This window comes from Leiobunum rupestre, chromosome 4 (assembly GCF_980474605.1).
Source record: "Leiobunum rupestre chromosome 4, qqLeiRupe1.1.hap1, whole genome shotgun sequence".
In the NCBI taxonomy this organism is placed as follows: Eukaryota; Metazoa; Arthropoda; class Arachnida; order Opiliones; family Sclerosomatidae; genus Leiobunum; species Leiobunum rupestre.
The window spans coordinates 43,428,701-43,446,217 of NC_143387.1; the positions used below are offsets into that span (position 1 = coordinate 43,428,701).

The 17,517-nt window shown below is 32.7% G+C and overlaps 1 long non-coding RNA gene across 2 annotated transcripts in view; it reads right to left on the reverse strand.

Moving 5' to 3' along the window:
• Positions 1–1,056: 1,056 nt before the first annotated feature.
• Positions 1,057–17,517, reverse strand: part of LOC149947906 (uncharacterized) — a 40,038-nt gene continuing 23,577 nt past the window's right edge. Inside the window, exons 1-4 of one of the 2 annotated variants that reach the window (XR_016480368.1) lie at positions 16,541–16,721; positions 6,551–6,789; positions 1,264–1,348; positions 1,057–1,187 (exon numbers count right to left, since the gene is read on the reverse strand). This is a non-coding gene — a long non-coding RNA (uncharacterized LOC149947906). Of the gene's footprint in view, positions 1,188–1,263; positions 1,349–6,550; positions 6,790–16,540; positions 16,722–17,517 lie in introns of those variants that run through there. The other variant, XR_016480369.1, reaches the window with a different exon arrangement.

Consider the following 17,517-nt stretch of genomic DNA (forward strand, 5'->3'; position numbering starts at 1 on the left):
TTTAATTAAATCATTTTTGGCCATGAAGTTACAGTTTATTTTATTTAAAATAATTTCGTATTAATATAAAATAGAAAAATGGTAAAATCTCAAATACTGATTTGAATATTTAAAACTGTGTTTAACAGGGTGAAAAATGGGTAAAAAAGTATATTCATTGCAGCCGTGACTACAACAAAACTTCGTGTAAATAGATAAAAAAGATGTTTAAATGAATTTAGATTCAACGTGAATAATCAATGTAATTCTTGACAAGGAAAGAAGTAAATTTTAAACGTTTTTTAGGGAATATCCTTTTTCAAGTTGAACTATAATAAACAGTTGGTCGTCAAAACGAGCCATGCGTGGACGACAATGTGTCTGCCCGCTCGTTGACATTTTGACAAACGACGGGTGGGACGAAATGATCGGAAAATAATTACAACTTCAGAAAAGGAAACAGTTTTGCCCAGAAAAATACCATTGCTGCATTTTAGATTGCTACAAATATTTAAATTTATTTTTGTAGTCAACCTTATATGATAATAGCTAAAGACAAGTGTGATCAATAAATGTTCAGTACTATATCGAAACGCGAATTGGGTATTACCCTTCGCCTGTCCCGCGGTAAGAAAGTCTAAAGTGCTTTGTTAAAATTGATTGCTACTAGTAACAAAGGCTGTAAGACCCTTGTACGTCTTAGTTCGTGTAAAGTAAATTTCTAGAGAAATTGATTAAATATTGTTGAAATCCGTAGGACACATTTTCTTATATTTTGATGCGAGATCTGCATTTTTTAGTTTAGTCTAAAAAATTATTCACTGGCTCAGTGGCGTAGCTAAGACACCATAGGTGGTTTTAGTCGGTATCTAGCATAATATTTGATAGTATTTAGTGGCCCTCTGAAGCCCTGTGGCCCTCCCTCATTGCAAGGTCTGCGGGGCCCTTATTTACGCCACTGCATTGATTTACATAATAGTAAGATTTTTAAATTTAGATATAGGTACTTTTGACGTAGTAGGTTAATAAAATAAAATAGATTTAATCTTAATTAAATATTTCGTTTTTGGTAAAATTATGAACAATAATTTTAATTTTATTTCATCCAAATAGTTTCCTCTTACACCCGAAACATGTTTATATCATTATAATTTGAAAATAGTGCACGAAGATGTTCGTGCCCCTCATACTTCAAGCAATAACACATTCTAATGGAAAATATTAATATTATTATTATTATTACTAACGCTGGTTATTTACTTTTATTTAATAATAAATAAATACCTTCATTTATGTGGTAATTGTTGTGTATCTTCGAGTCATTTGGTTCCTGTGACCAAGGTTTTTCGGGAAATGGGGCTTCACATTTCTGAAATAAGAAACGTTTCATTTATTATTTTAAAAACACAATTGTTTCTAAAAATATAGAATTGTTCACATTTATACAATCAGTCTAATTTGGTTATTAGCTTCCATTAAATCTATTTTTAAACATTTTTCAAACTTAAATTTAATGGGAAAAATGATTTATCACACTTGTACCAATCAATTTATACGGTTTTATGATTTTGTTTTGTTTCAAATTGCGCCAGTGTTTTGGAAATAGAAGATGTTTTTCTTTTTATTCAGAATTCTTCTCCTTTTGGTCACCTAGGAGCAACAAACACAAGGAGAACGCAGCTAGCCTTTAAACACGCTAACGAAGGGTTGTGTACGAATTTCATTGGGCGAGCGTCACGAGCCTTTACGCTGAACGTTTTACGGGCGTGGGGGCAGACAATTTCCGAATTTTCACCTTCCGACGGCAGCAGGCGCTAAAGCGTCTAGCCAATGAAAAACGTACACAAGAAAATCCACGACTTTTGACGGGTTGCGTTCTCCTTGTGTGGGGTATTGTGTTTGTTGCTCCTAGTTGGTCACAAAATGTCTCACAAGCATTTTGTAACCGCCACAAATGGGAAAACGTACATCACACTGCATAGGCATTACGCAATTTAGTCGAATAAAATGAAATTTTTACACACGAATGACCCGTGATATTTGAAGTCACGGTTTACATCATGTTCATATCTGGGGAAGTTCGTCAAGTGCTTATAGCACACATCAGTTATGGTGTTAAGCTAACCAATCAACGCTATTCTTTCATGAAAATCCCGACAATGTCTGCGGATATCGCTTTTTCAAAAATTGGAAACATTATTTCGTACAAAGGTATTAAAATCAGATAACTGAATGTGTTGGTAAAAAACACTATTTACGTCCGCATGGAAAATTCAATAGCCATCTATTGTTTTGAATACAAATTTTGACCATGACAACAGACCGACTGCTAAATATATGTGACCTGAGATGATTTGATGCCAAAGATCCTGTAGTTCTGCGTGAATCAGACTATCAATCGATTGTGTAAAACGTCTACCGCTGAAGCTCGAATTATAAAAATATAACACTTAAATTCGGTTCGAATAAAAGTAGACAAATCGCTAAGATGCCTTCTCCGGTTTGTCTTAAATTTAAATATAAATATGAAATCGAATAAATAATTCTTGTTAATATAAGCTGCGAGTAAACATTTTGTAGCTGCTCCAAATATTTTGATTTCATAATCGAAATTATAATCTAGCAACTTGCTCAAAAATTACTAATAAAAAATAATAAAAACAACGATTTTTCCAGTGCACAAAATTTAATTAAAACTAAAAATATTTAATTACACAACCCGACTAGTTGCGGTAGAACATCCTACCATCATAAACCTCTGATGATGGTAGGATGTTCTACCGAAACTAGTCGGGTTGTGTAATTAAATGTTTTTAGTTTTAATTAAATTTTGTGCACTAGAAAAAATCGTTTATTCCCATTCGACCGAAATCCCATTCGACCGAAATAATTTTAAAATGTAGCCCAATTGGCGGGGTGATTTGGTATTTTATTTATAAGGTATGTACTATCGAAGATCCATGTTTAGGTTAGGTTAGGTTAGGTTAGGTTAGAGTTGGTTAAGTATAAATACCCTCCTTTATTAGCTATCCGCTCCATTGCAAACGACTTCAGTAACTAAATTGAAAACATAGCAAAAGCCAATTTATATAGCAGCGTTCGGTCGAATGGGACACATAAAAACCGCACGTTTCGGTGGAATTCGGTCGAATGGGACACCTCAAAAACCGCCTTCGGTCGAATGGGATTTCGGTCGAATGGGACTAAAGCGAAAAAATCGTTGTTTTTATTATTTTTTATTAGTATTTTGATGTCATTAAACTTTCCAAAATATTATTATTATATAACTTCGAGGTACAAAGTATATTTTATTTTGCTTTACAATTGTGTATAATTTTTCAAACATCGAACAGAACATTTCGATCCTGACACTTTGACTTCGCCTGTGTTGGCCTGGTCGTTCGTTGCTCCTGGAACGTTTTGACCATGAAACAATTTTTGTATGGCAAAAATGAATATTTTATTCATTTTCATAGTACCCTTTTCTTTATTTAAAGGATAAGTAATTTATATGCTTTTTTAAATCACAAAAAATTGTGGGCAGGTACATTTAACCCAATTTTACCTTATCCTAAAATTATCAGTTCTCCCAAAAACATGGTGTCCCATTTGTCCCAATTCCATTTCTCCGAACCGGAGTTCATTTAACCCAAAAATATGTATTCCCATTTTTCCCAACGATCAAGTTTCCCAAAAAAATTGATTCCCATTTCTCCCAACGATCAATATTCCCAAAAATATGGATTCCCCTTTCTCCCAATCATTATTTGGAATCGCTAAACAAAGTAAGTTTACCGTTTTGTGAATATGTGAATTAACTTGGCGTTAGGTTAGGTTAGGTTAGGTTAGGTTAGGTTAGGTTAGGATCCAAAACCCCAGAAGAATTCCTCGAAGCGATAAAATGGGGATTCGATGTAAAATGAAATGGGCAAAATTTGATGTACTTGCATATTAAAATAAAACTTAGATTAATGTTTATACCAAGTGTAATTTTGGGACAAATGGGATTTGGGATAACTATTTTGGGACAAATGGGATTTGGGATAACTATTTTGGGACAAATGGGATTGGGACAAATAGGATTGGGAGAAATGGAATTGGGAGAAATGGGATTGGGAGAAATTGGAATTGGGAGAACTATTTTGGGCGAAATGGGGGTAAACCATTGTAACATCTGGCGAATAGAAAACCGCCGTACGCTTTGATTGAACTCAGGTCTTCCACCAGGTCCCTAGAGCAGCCGTTCCCAAAAGGTGTTCGAAAATTAAAGTTGGTACAATTCAATAATTCTATCTTGGAATTTAAGTCGTACCATAATTTTAACAGTGTGCTATATGGTACGCCTTTTCACAATAAAATTAATAAGGTGTACCACATTTTCAATCATTCTGATAGGACTTAAAATATTGTCAATAATTTTCGAACCCATACTAACATTTTGCACTCGTGTTCAGCTCAAAAAGGTTATTTGTAGCCTTTGTTTCAATTAAATGTTCTAAACGGAAATGTTTCGTAGTTTTAACATGAAAAATCACTTCTAATTTTTGTAAACCATAATTTTTTTTACATCTGGCAACACTGTCGAGAATTCGCAGTGCGGCCATCTTGGTTTGTGTCTTTTAAGATAAGTAAAAAAAATGAGTTGGGGTTCCGCAAGAATTAGGTGGATAATTTAGGGTTCCATAACAAAATCAAATTGGGAACCGCTACCCTAGGGCCTAGAATACCTAACTGTCCTTATTTATCTTCAAAATCCTTATTTTAAATAAATGTGTCAAAAACGCCATCAGCTAAAAATATTTTTATACTACTGTTTTAGGAGAATTTACGAAACGTCAAGACGATACTTAATAGTTACATAAAAGTACTCAAGTCACTTTTTGGTATAATTGATAACTAAATTTTTTGGGAACCGATATTTAAAAATTAATACATTTTTTAAAAATGAAGGTTTCATTTTGTTTAACGTTGATCTCTATTGGGTTTCTATTTTCAAATATTTGATACCTATTTTACCGTATTTCTCTCATGTAAAGTAGAGGTCGGGGATGGTTAACTTTTATTCAATAGATAAAGCTCTCAAAATTATTCGTAAAACGTTTTGATCAAGTAATTTATATTTCTGTATTATCCGATTAATTTATTGATAAATTTGTAAAATTAATCGGAAAAACGACGTTTTTTTCGATAAAAAGCTAAAAGTTTACGAATAATACAAGTTTTTTAATCATTTTCCGAAATATTAACCGGTAAATTTCTTTGTTTACATTTTTTCCCCGAAAAAAAAATCAATTTAAACATGGATAATTATTAACCGTCCCCGACCTCTAATGTAAAGTTCCTTTTTTCCCCTAATTATTTTGATACATTCACAGTGAAATTTGCAAATATTTATATAGTTATTATAAAACAATACACAACAAATAGCAAACTATAATAATGTGAAGATATTTTATCAATAGAAATTTAAAGCAATGAAACTGAATTCATTATGCATCAGTTAAATTAAATTAAATTGAATGGGCGCTAGTGGTTAGCCGTGGCATGAGTGTTAGCCGCCACCCAGGCCTGCGGTGTATCTTTTATATTAATCATTTCGTAGAAAAGCTATCATTTAATTTGTACCCGATAATCCGTATATAGCTCAAAGTCAAATTTGGATGAAATCTATATAATTTGGATATCAAATACTTAATAAATAGAAAATCTTGAAATCTTGAAAATTAAACTTATTTATTCTCGGTTTTCGGGGAAAAAATAAACCCTATAAAAAGGGAATTTTCTAGGGAACCTTTAGGGAACATTTTTGTTTTGTTGATAGATTTCATTGAAAATTAAAATGTTTTAATTTTTGTTTCTTGGAAAAATATAAATGCATCGAAAAATCAGTGAACAAAGTAAAACAATGGTAAAAGGACCGTTAATCTTAATAAGAAAAAACGCGGTTCTTCCGCTGAATATGCCTTCGACGAGTTTACAAATTTAAGCTAAAAAATCAAGCCTATGTTAAATTCTACGAAACGTTTCCATTTCATTGATAAAATTCATTGAAAATTAAAATGTTTAATTACTTATTTATTGACAAAGTATCAATTAATCGAAAAAAATCTAACTATGGTAAATTCAACGAAACTTTTCCATTTCATTGATAAATTTCCTTTTAAATTAATATGTTTAATTCTTTATTTATTAAAAAAAGTATTAATTTATCGAAAAATAAAACCACGTGAAATTCGTCGAAAAGTTTCATTTCATAGGAAATTAAACAATTTAATTGAAATTATTTTAATCTTGGTTTATTGAAATAAAACTAGTATAAATTCCCTTTTCATTGAATATTAAAATGATAAAATCTTGGTTGAAAAAGTATTAACAAATCGAAAAACAAAAATAAGGTAAGTTATACGTAAATTTTCCATTTCTTTGAAAAATTTAAAATTATTTCATTCTTGGTTTATTACAAAAGAATAAGCTCATCGAGAAATAAAACTAGGATAAATTCTAGATGATAATTTCCTCTTTCAAATTTTGAAACGAGCGAAAAAATTCAAAATAATAAGGAATACTTTACCAGCAAACGTAAATATTGTATAGTTGGGGTCCCGACTGGAGGTGACTCCTTTTGGGGTTCCGCCGCTGATGACAGGGGTGGCTGATTAGCGGAAGTTTCGGCGCCGTGGGAGGGATCTTTTGGGCAGCCCGCGGAAGAGCCGCCCGACGCGGAGGCGACGGCCATGAGGCGACGGCCATTAGGCGCCGAAAAAGGCCCGGGACCCCGCGCTGTCTTTTGGACCCGATAATTGCTTTCTTCTGAAAGTGGAAAAAACGAGAATCTTTGGTAAATGGCAAGCACCGTGCAATTCCTACAGTTTGGCGCCCATTAATAGTATACGGGCGCACTACCTTTTGGCCTATTACGCCGCTGAATATGTAAATTTTCTTCATTTTTGGTAATTGACATAGTTATAAAAGTTTTCTTCCCTTTTTTGGTGTTAGAAGTACAAACCCCTGAACCACGGCCGTGCCTGAACAAATGGTTGAGTTTTTTGCGGGTTACATTTCTAACTAATTTTCTTTAGAAAAGTTTTATCTTTACTTAATTACTAGGTCTATAGAATATGTATAGAGTGTTTTTAAATAAAATATTCTACTTTCATTTTTCAATGGATGTCATTACCAAGGCTCCCACCAAATCTTTGAATATGATTAGAGAAAAGGGTATTTTACGTGATAAAATTATAAACCAGGGTTTACTTAATCGAATTTAATTTTCGATACATATTTGAAAATATTAGGTCTGTTTATGGTATATTGCGGGGCACGGACGAATTAATCTGGTGTACCTATCCCTAAAATATTGGATTCTTTGAATGAGTTTCAAAAAACCGAAGTTCATTTTTATATCAAATTTATTGGTTTGAATAAACCAAAATTAGTTTAATTTATGACCGTCTGAAAAATATATTTACGTTTTGCTTATAGGATTATTTTTACTGTAAAACTATATAATTACGAACGTGACGTGCTTGTATTACGTGACGGGTTTTAACGTTTCAGAATGCGACACTTGTTTTTAATAGTTGACGTAAAGAATGACGTCAAAATTTTAAACGAATGACGTAGAAATCACGTCAAAATTTAATTGTTTCTTAAGCGAGAAAATATTGAATCAAGACCCTTTCAGTGGTACGTTGTAATCTATAATTCTATCACTATGTAATAATGTTCAGTTTAAATATAGGTTTGTCCAACTATTAAATAATGTGGCATGATATTTATTTAGGTAACTAAAAGTCTAAGGAATATGATTTCCAAAATGACCTATTTCAATATAAATCGTATTCTATACACAATTTCATCGTTCATTGTTTTAATAGTAAATTTGGATAAACAAGAATTAAATGAAGAATTTCTTATTACATAACGAAATTTCAATTAATTTCAAAATTATGATTTCGGAAAATTAGTAACATTTATAAAATCAATTGATTTAAAATATTTTTATTTTAGGAAAATATATGTACCTGTTTCTGGTAAATGTAAAATTTTAAATATTTTGGAAATTCAAAATGATTATTATAACTTAATTAGTATTTACGATTTATATTCCAACAAAATAATTTACGTTGGGAAATTCTTATCTGGAAAGTCACTATATACTATTGTCTCACGTGGAGAAGAAATTATCACGTTTTATTTAAAGTTATAATGATTGCGATAATGCGCTCAACATTTGTTTTTTAATTTCTAGATTTATATCATTTTTTTAACGTTTTTCGAAAAATTGGAAAATATTTATTTATAATTATCATTTTATATCGAAATCGCGCTTTGTTTTAATTTCATTAAATCTTTATCTAATAATTTTGTTAACTGCTTTTAGATTAAATATTATAAAACTATTTCATTAAACCCAAACTTTCGAATAGACTATTGTAAAATAAAATAAATAATTTTCCGCAGGGCTGTACGAATACTCGAACATCATCGAGTACTCGGCCTTTTTTGGGGTCGAGTACTCGAACTCGACCTCGAATTAGTAGTTGGAGAATACTCCGCCAATTACCGAGTACCAAAAAATTGCATAGTCAGGTACTCGAGTACTCAAATAAGCTGCTCTCTAAACTCGTTGAGTATTTGGTTTTTCTATCCTCGTTGCTTCAAAGTTCAAAGAGGGGTTTTTACAACTTTTTGGGGAGCGATAAACGGTACCTACAAAGTTGTGGAAACTGTGGTTCATTTAAATTAAAGGAATATTTTTCAGCATTGAAAGTTACTTAATACTCCTTTTAATTTTAATTTCATAATTACTTGAATAAAACCAGCTCCTTATCAAGTACTCGATAACCCGACTCGTCAAAAATATTACTAGAGGTTTTTTTTTAGTTACTGGACTCGAATAAGATAAATTTTCCCTTAATCAAATACTCGATTACTCTACTCAACTTCAATATTACTCGACTCGAATACTATATGAAAAAAATAATACTCGATAACCGACTCCATTGCCACTACTCGCACAGCCCCAATTATGAGTAAAATTTTATTTCAAATTGGTGTTATTGAGAATTAAATTTATTTATTGCATTTAAATACGCGAAATAGTACGCGATGTATCCACCAGGCGGCGAAACTGTCTAAGTCGGTTTGTACGAGTGCCCCCCCTCGTGTCTTTCCCCTCTTTGACTCGAAGGGGCGTGTCGGGCCCCTCCCCCGGCACACCTCCTTGGTGGCTACTGTGCACGCCACTACCCAGAAATTTCCTTTAAACATTAAAAAAGGCCTGATACTGGATGCCCCCCGCGCCATTTATTGCTTTCATTGGAGCAAGAAACTCCGCGCTGTCGGTCGGCCGGGGGCCATCGCGATGCGTTCTGAAAAAGCCGGCTTCTGGAATTCAGAGGTATTAGTGCAAATATTAAAGAGAAAAAAAAATTGGCTGGCTAGGGTTCATTTTCCAATCAAAGAAAAATTAATGCAAACTGGTAATTGCCTTCTGGCTAGCCGAATTTATAATATGGCCTTTTTTTTTTCTTCGTGGGAATCGGACGAAGACGGCCTAAAGGATCATTACGCGTACGTTGCAAACACTCACAATTTTCAGTCGATTATCTTACCCCGAATTATTTCAATAATTTCGACGAAAAAAACTAAAGTCGCGAACCAAATATAAACTATACAATTTACTTTCAAACAATACGTTTCTAGTAACGTTCCAGTGTTTTAAATTCGGAATTCAGAAATTCGAATATCTGTTCGAAATTAGGTCAAATAAATACTACGGTAATTTTGTGTAAATTTTAGGAAATTAGTTATTACAAAATATTTATCATAAGTTATATTTCTTAAAAATTTAAAGGTATAACATTTTATTATCACAAATGGACGTTATAATAATATGATAATTTTAAAATGCTTATCAATGGTTCATCTAAATTAATGTTTTCTTAAGCAACTTATATAAAAATGAAATTCAGACTTAAAATCGCGTAACAAAAAATTTAAATCTAAAGTTATTAAATAATTATCTCGCTTAATTAGATTGAAGAAAAAATTAAATCCAAGTAAGATTTCAAAGAATGTATGCTTTTGAAATATGTTTCTCAGACTCGCGTTACGAAACCAAAAGTAGTTGAAGGGTTAGTTGTTTGCTGAAATATCTTACAGAAAAAGTATTTTCAGGGCCGTCTTTAGCTTATATTAGGCGCCCTTTTATATCTTATTGAATACCTTAGAATTAAAATAAAAAAAATTAAGGGCCAGACGCCCTAGGGCTTAGCCCTACCTAGCCCAATGGTAGAGAGGGGCCTGAGTATTTTCGATACCAAAGGGGTTAATCGCGTTTTGACGTGAAATTTATAGAAAGTGAGCCATTTGTGACTATACATTGGGTCTTCCAAATTTCCCTAAGGAGTTGGAGCTTGAAACAAAGTTCACAATTTTGCTTTCCACTTTTAAAACCAAATGTGCAAGTCCATTTAACATTAAGTTACGTTAAAAGGAACCACCAATGGACTGCAATGCAAAGGATGATAAAATTAGCGAATAAGTAGATTAGTCCATTATGAAAAGGGATAAAAAAGCTAAACCCTAAACAAATTTGAAGAAATTTTAAAACTTACTAATAGCTCGTACCGATAGGTCTTCGAGCAAACAAAGTGACGCGAAACTAGGACCAAATAGATCTTCGAGTGAAAATCTAAATTAAATTAAATAAAATAGCCAGAATTCCCAAATAGGACGAAACCGGTCTACCGTTGGAATTTCTGTCTATTTTATTTAATTTTAATTAGTTTTTCACTCGAAGATCTATTTGGTTCGAGTTTCGCGTCTTTTTGTTCGCTCGAAGACCTATCGGTACGAGCTATTAGTAAGTTTTTAAATGTTTTCAAATTTGTTTAGGGTTTAAATTTTTTATCCCTTTTCATAATGGACTAATCTACTTATTCGCTAATTTTATCATCATTTAACATTAAACCCATTGAAACATCTCGATCTAAAAATACCATGTTATTTGAAATATGTTATCGGCTCTAGGCTCGATAATGACAGCCTAGAACACAAATGCTTTTTTAATTTTTATTTCCTTATTTACCAATCTAAATCTAATTAATTTTAATTATTAGAACTTTCTCAATACATTTAAATTTTCGAAAAACTATTGAGTGACTACGCATAAATTTTTACATTTTACTGTCGTGTTGATTAGTTCTAATAACTAATAATGGTCACGTATAACACAAATTTCCTTTATCAGAAATATTACCTTGATCAAAATAGTCTTGTTCATTATCTCACTTATATTTTTTACATAGAAAATTCTAAATATCAAGAAATAATTATAATTGAAATTTTTATAGACTTGGTAATTTGATAATTTATTTTATTAGTATATAAATGCTACGGAGGTTAAATTGGATATTATAACAATAATTTTAAAAACTTCTAAATCCATGTTATATATTTAAAAATTGAGGCTTTAACAAAAGGGTCTCATGGATAATATTATCTATATTTATTTATAAGAAAGACTCAATTTTAAATCTATAACAGTTTAAAGAACAGATCATTTAACAACATTTTATGATGTACGATCATGGACAATTGATATTTATGATTGTAAAAATTACATCTTTCCACGAAAATTGATTTCATTTATTACAAACACCAACAATCTGAATGGACCTAACTGTTGACCATTCAGTATATCTTGTATTAAAGCGCGTATTGCCATATTCAAAATTAAGAAGAAATTAAGGTGACTGCGATACGAGCAATTAATTTTAATTGGGTAATATTTGTTTTGAAGTATACGTAACTACGGTAACTAACAAACCTTACATAATAACAAAAATAAATAGGTCGAGGCTTAAGAATTTGAATGTCGCCAAAATGTACTCTTTAATAATAAACACCGTCGAATAAATTGACCCAAAGAAATATCATTACTATTAGGCGTATATTATATAATTTTATTTATATTTTGATTTGAATTGTAATAAATATACGAAGTTACTCTCGTTTGGAGAGGATCTGTAATAACCGTCGAACACGCGATGTTTTGGCGAAATTCTTCTTCGGACGACCTCGAAAGCAAAATGCCATAAGAATTAAATAGGCTAATAAATAGACGAATATTTATTTCGCGAAAGGAAGCCTCGCGGATATTTTCTAAGACTGGAATATTAAATCAAAAAATAGCTGGTAAATACGAAGACGCGAATCTCGGTCGGTGCAGGCGTCGAACGAGCCCGCCTGTCGGGGCGCTTTCACCTGCGCCGTTGCATGGGAGCGGCGCGCCAATTTCCACGTCGCTGGAAGGCGAATCGCTCTAGACGTTGAATAATCAAACTCCGGCCACGAAGACCACTCCGTAAATGTTCCCAGAGTCCAGAAAGAAAGTGCTCGAGCTTCATTTGCATAGTCGCCTATTCATGAATATCGAGAATATTTGAAATTTATATGACCGCGTCGAATTGGAAAGTGTAGAACGGTCACGCGATGCTCGCCGAGGCTTAACCGAGATGAGGACGCGAAAACGACGCTCTTCGTTAATGTCGCTTAAATTTGGCCGCCCACATCTAATCCGTAATTCCAAAGATCAAACACGACCGAGTGTGAGTTATTTTCTTTCGTTTTGTCATTTGTCGCGTTTGAAGGCGCTGTCGCCGTTGAACCATTTGACAATTAAGGGCGACTTCAAGTCGGTCAGAATTCGCGCCGAAAAATACCTTTGTTTTAAAAGCGGTACCCGAAGATACATTTTGGTACCATTCTTGCTTGAAAAAGTCAAGAAAACTTACCAACTTGACGGGCCTATAGTTGTAGGTGGTATGTAACTGAGGTTATCGATAAATTGAATTTAATCTATTGACATGTATGTCTGAAAAAGTATATTTATATAAAAAAGCAGTCCAAAGAAAAGAACACTTATATGTAGTGCCTTTAGCAATAACATTTACTTGTACAATTGTAAATTAATTATCTATAATTAAACAATTTATTTTCTATTTTAAATGAACATTAATTAACCATACTTAATTCTAGTTAATTTTCTTATTTCCTATTATTTATATATTTTAGGTGTCTTTATTTATTATAATTATTTATTTATTTATGGTATTTTCGGTGTCTTTATTTATTATAATTATTTATTTATTTATGGTATTTTAGGTGTCTTTATTTATTATAATTATTTATTTATTTATGGTATTTTAGGTGTCTTTATTTATTATAATTATTTATTTATGGTATTTTCTGATATGATCCTTGTTATAAAATACATTATTAGTATTTTTGAAAAATTTGTTTCATTTAGTTTAAGAAAAAGGTGTAGAGTACCTTTAAAATAATGATTACTGAGAAAAAAATTTAATATAACAATCTTATTCAGAAAATTTATCATATTTGGTTTCGTCTCATCAGCACACACGCAATTAAAATTTCTCAAGTATGATGATGTTTATCATTTGCATAACCACTTCTGGATGCTAAAATTAACTTTATGCAAATTATAAAATTGGGAATGAATTATTTTCATGTTTTTACGTCTCGGTTTGTATGGGACCATATTTCGCTCTTTTAACAGACACGTGACAATATGCATCATGTTTTCACTACCCATTATCATGGATATATTATTTTTGAAAATATTTATTGCATCAGAATATATTTTACATTTTACAACAATAAAACGCGTTTTAATTTCTCGTTTTGTTTTTTTTTCTAGGAAATGTAATTGTAAGCATAGAAGTAAATGAGTTTTGTCGAATGTATCGCGGTAAAACCGATTAAATGTACAAGCAAAATAGAGGCACATGTTTTTATCCTACATGATGTTTTCGTACTTCGCCGCATAATGAAGTAGAGGTGCGGATTAAAAAACCTGTTATACACACATCACGTACAGCCTCTTTGGCGGCCAAAAACCGCTACACGCCAATATTGCTAAATTAACGATATATTTCTTAACACCTAGAGGTAATCTTAATTACCATTATGGACTACAAAATTGCTAAAATTATTTCGCAGTTTTTACGCTACCATTTCGAAATATTTACATTGAAAATAGAAGTGTACTCTTTGTACCTCGCTTTTTACCCTAAAACGTTTTATTCGCCTGTTCCGGGGATAAGAATTACCCCGCCCCATAAACTATTCGCTTGTTCCGGAGTATTAGGGCTACTCTTTTTACCGCTTCTGAAAAGACCATAGGCAGCCATTTTGGAAAAATATTTTTACTCCCCCTCACACTATTTTCGCCACTGCACAGAATCGGAGTAAAATGACGTCATAGCCTTACTCTTCTTACCCTACTCCGAAATCCCGGAACAAGCGAAAAGAATCCACCTAATGATACTTTTAACAAACATTTATTTGTCCCTTTTGAAAAACAAAGGAGGGTGTATCGAAAGTGCGTCCATCTCCTCTTGGAATCCACGACGCGTGTCCACCAATAAACCTCCAATGGCATATTTATGGCCGAACAATAATCCTATTAGATGTTATAGTCAATGAGAATAGAAATGAAGTCGCTGTAACGTAAGAATGGCACGACATATTGAAATAAAAGCTACGCCGGAGTTTTGTATTACAGGTGAGACCGAAAGGAGGGCTTGGGCGTTAAGGGGCGTACGACCAATATGCAAATTGCCTCCGTCCATTCGCTTCTGAACCAAGTTTCTCTAATTTCGCAACGGAGTGGCGCCCCCCCCCCACCTCAAGGTCTCAAGGTTACATCTATTAAAAAAATATTGATAATGCAGGACGCTTTCATAGCCATAGCGTTGCTATCCAAAGGGGGGGGGGGGGGTAATAAGAGCTTAAAGCCTTCGACGTTACGGGAACGTCTAAGGGTCCAGCTATAGGTGCTTCGGCGACGTTAACTGTCGTAGTTTCGTAGGGTTGGCTTAACCTCGTCTATGGCACCAACGAAGGAAGCCAAAAACACAAAGTATATAGGCGCGATAAATGTCTAATAACTATAATATAGGCGTGATTCGCGTGGTTGACGACATTCTATAAGGTCTCGTCAACGGTTTTGCTGGAATATGTTTTATTCAATGAAAAAATCGGTGACCATTTTGTACTCGTAGAAATCGCGAAACGGAGTCGCTAAGATTTTATTTTATGGTTTTCAATAACATTTTAAAGTTGTATTTGTTTCAATTTTCATAAATATAAAACGTAGAAAAATATAGAAAAATTAATGAAACGACCATTATTACATAGTGAGATTCAAAAATATTTTTAAATCTCACTATGCAATAATGGTCGCTTATTTAATTTTTCTATATTTTAATGCATAGGGTTAGTTTCCCCATATTAATATTAAACATTGTTATTTAAACTTCGACCAATTAAAGAACAATATTGAAATAAATATCGAAATTTACGAATAACTGAAATTTTGTTCGCATACTTTGGTTATAAAATCGACAGATTTCTTGGTTTCTTTTTTCAGTAGCGGAACGGAAATTCGTCAAAATATGACTAAACTAACAAGGAGACATCCCGAACAGTAACCCACCGATTTTCTTCAAACTCAGGGTTTTGGTAGACGTTCATGTAACTTGAAAAATCCTAAAGGGAATTTATTCAATGGGCAACGAAAAATGTTTTTGACAATACAAAATATTAAATTTTCCCATTGAAAATAACATGGGATTTTGACCTCAAATTTATCAAAAGTTGATCAATTTTGATGTTTTTATTGTCAATTTTTCTTTTTTTTTTTCTTTTTTTGGCATTTTCGAAATTTTGAAATTTGTTGAAATTTTTCACAGGAATCGGTCAGAATCCCATGTTATTTGAATGGGAAAATTTCCATTTGATGTTGTCAAAAAAATTTTCGTTGCCATGGCAAAACGGTTGCCCATTGAATAAATTCCCTTTAGGATTTTTCAAGTTACATGAACGTCTACCCATCCCCCGAGTTTAAACAAAATCGGTGGGTTACACTTCGGGATGTCTCCTTGTAAGAGCTCAAATTCCAAAAAGTCACGACAAGCTATCGCTAAAAATATTATTGAATTTATTGAATCATTGAAAAACGTCAATTTTCAAAGTGTACGAGTGTAAATTAGGGGAATCTGAGAATTTCGATGATGCTTAAAAAAACTACGAAAAAAAACCCACGTAATTTAGCTACTTAGGAATATTTTTCTTCATAATTTATCTATTGTTTGTCTGACTTGTAACGAAACAACGGCTCTTGTCAAATATCGAGTGTACTAAGGAAATACGTAATCCGTGACGTCATCGACGTCGTAAATAACGACGCAACGATATAGGCGCTGTCTCCGGCAAGCGGCAATTTATGAGTGGTACGTGAGGCGAATATTAAATATTCTTTATTGACGGGAGCAACCATAAGTTTGCACGCCCCGCAGATCGTAAAATACATACATTGAGGATTTCCTTTTTGTTTGATTCTCTTAAAAGGGTTGTAGCGAAAAATACATAGTGCCACTTTTGGCGCGCGTAATATGGCCCTATACTGTAATTTAGTAACTAGCGAGAGGCGGATTCGGTGAAGGCACCGCTTTTTTTTGATACGTACAATTATTTTCTTTAATTGTTTCGATATAACCAGCAATTATCTCAGGGAGTGTGAATCGAGGTTTCTTCGCTACTCTACGTCAGAATAAACCCCGACGCGAATACCCTCAGAAATGTCTCCAAATGTTGAATCTGAAGATAACTAGGTCGAGACCGGGAAAATATTAAAATATTAGTCACCCTTTTTTCTCGAATTGTCAGGGGAGCCCGCCGGGAATCGAACGACAAAATTAATTTTATCTACGTATATGACATTTATGAGAAACTGATCATTTAATTTTACTATACGTGTAAATTAATTTTTTTAAGCAAATATGCAAAAATACTTTTTTTTGCAGTTGGTCGAAATAATACCAAAGGTGCACCAATGTTTTTTTTATCGTTTACTATACTGTTTCCTGCATGACATTTAGAAATTAGGTTTAGCCTGGCAATTTGGTTGGTTCAATTTCAAATAGTTTCATAAACAACGTACACTCAAAAATCGGTCACCTACCCCAAAAAGGTTGAGTATTGGTCCCCCCAAAAAGTGTATACACTTTCGCTTTTCACAATTCTTATTTGGTTCCCAAATATTTGGAAAACTTGTTGGCCTTTAAAAAATCTATAGTCTTAAAACACGCGAATTATATGTAAAATAAACATTATTTTTAACACTTTTAATGACAACGGTTAAATAAATGTAACGTGTTTTTTCGTTGTTCACATCTGATACCACTCTAATACATATTTTGTATTATAATTATATTTACATAGTTAGATAGTTGGAAAATATGTAAAAATGTTTAAATAAAAATTCAAATATTTATTAAGCTATACTGTGTTATAAATGATACGCTGAAATTTGCTATTTTCGAAACTTTCAGATGACGCCAATTCAGTTTATGCAAAGGTTGAAAAATGTTTTGTTGAAAATTGCAACAATTCGATAGCGAAGAAAGAGAATTCGGAGAAAAGCCCCTAATGGCCGAATGTGTA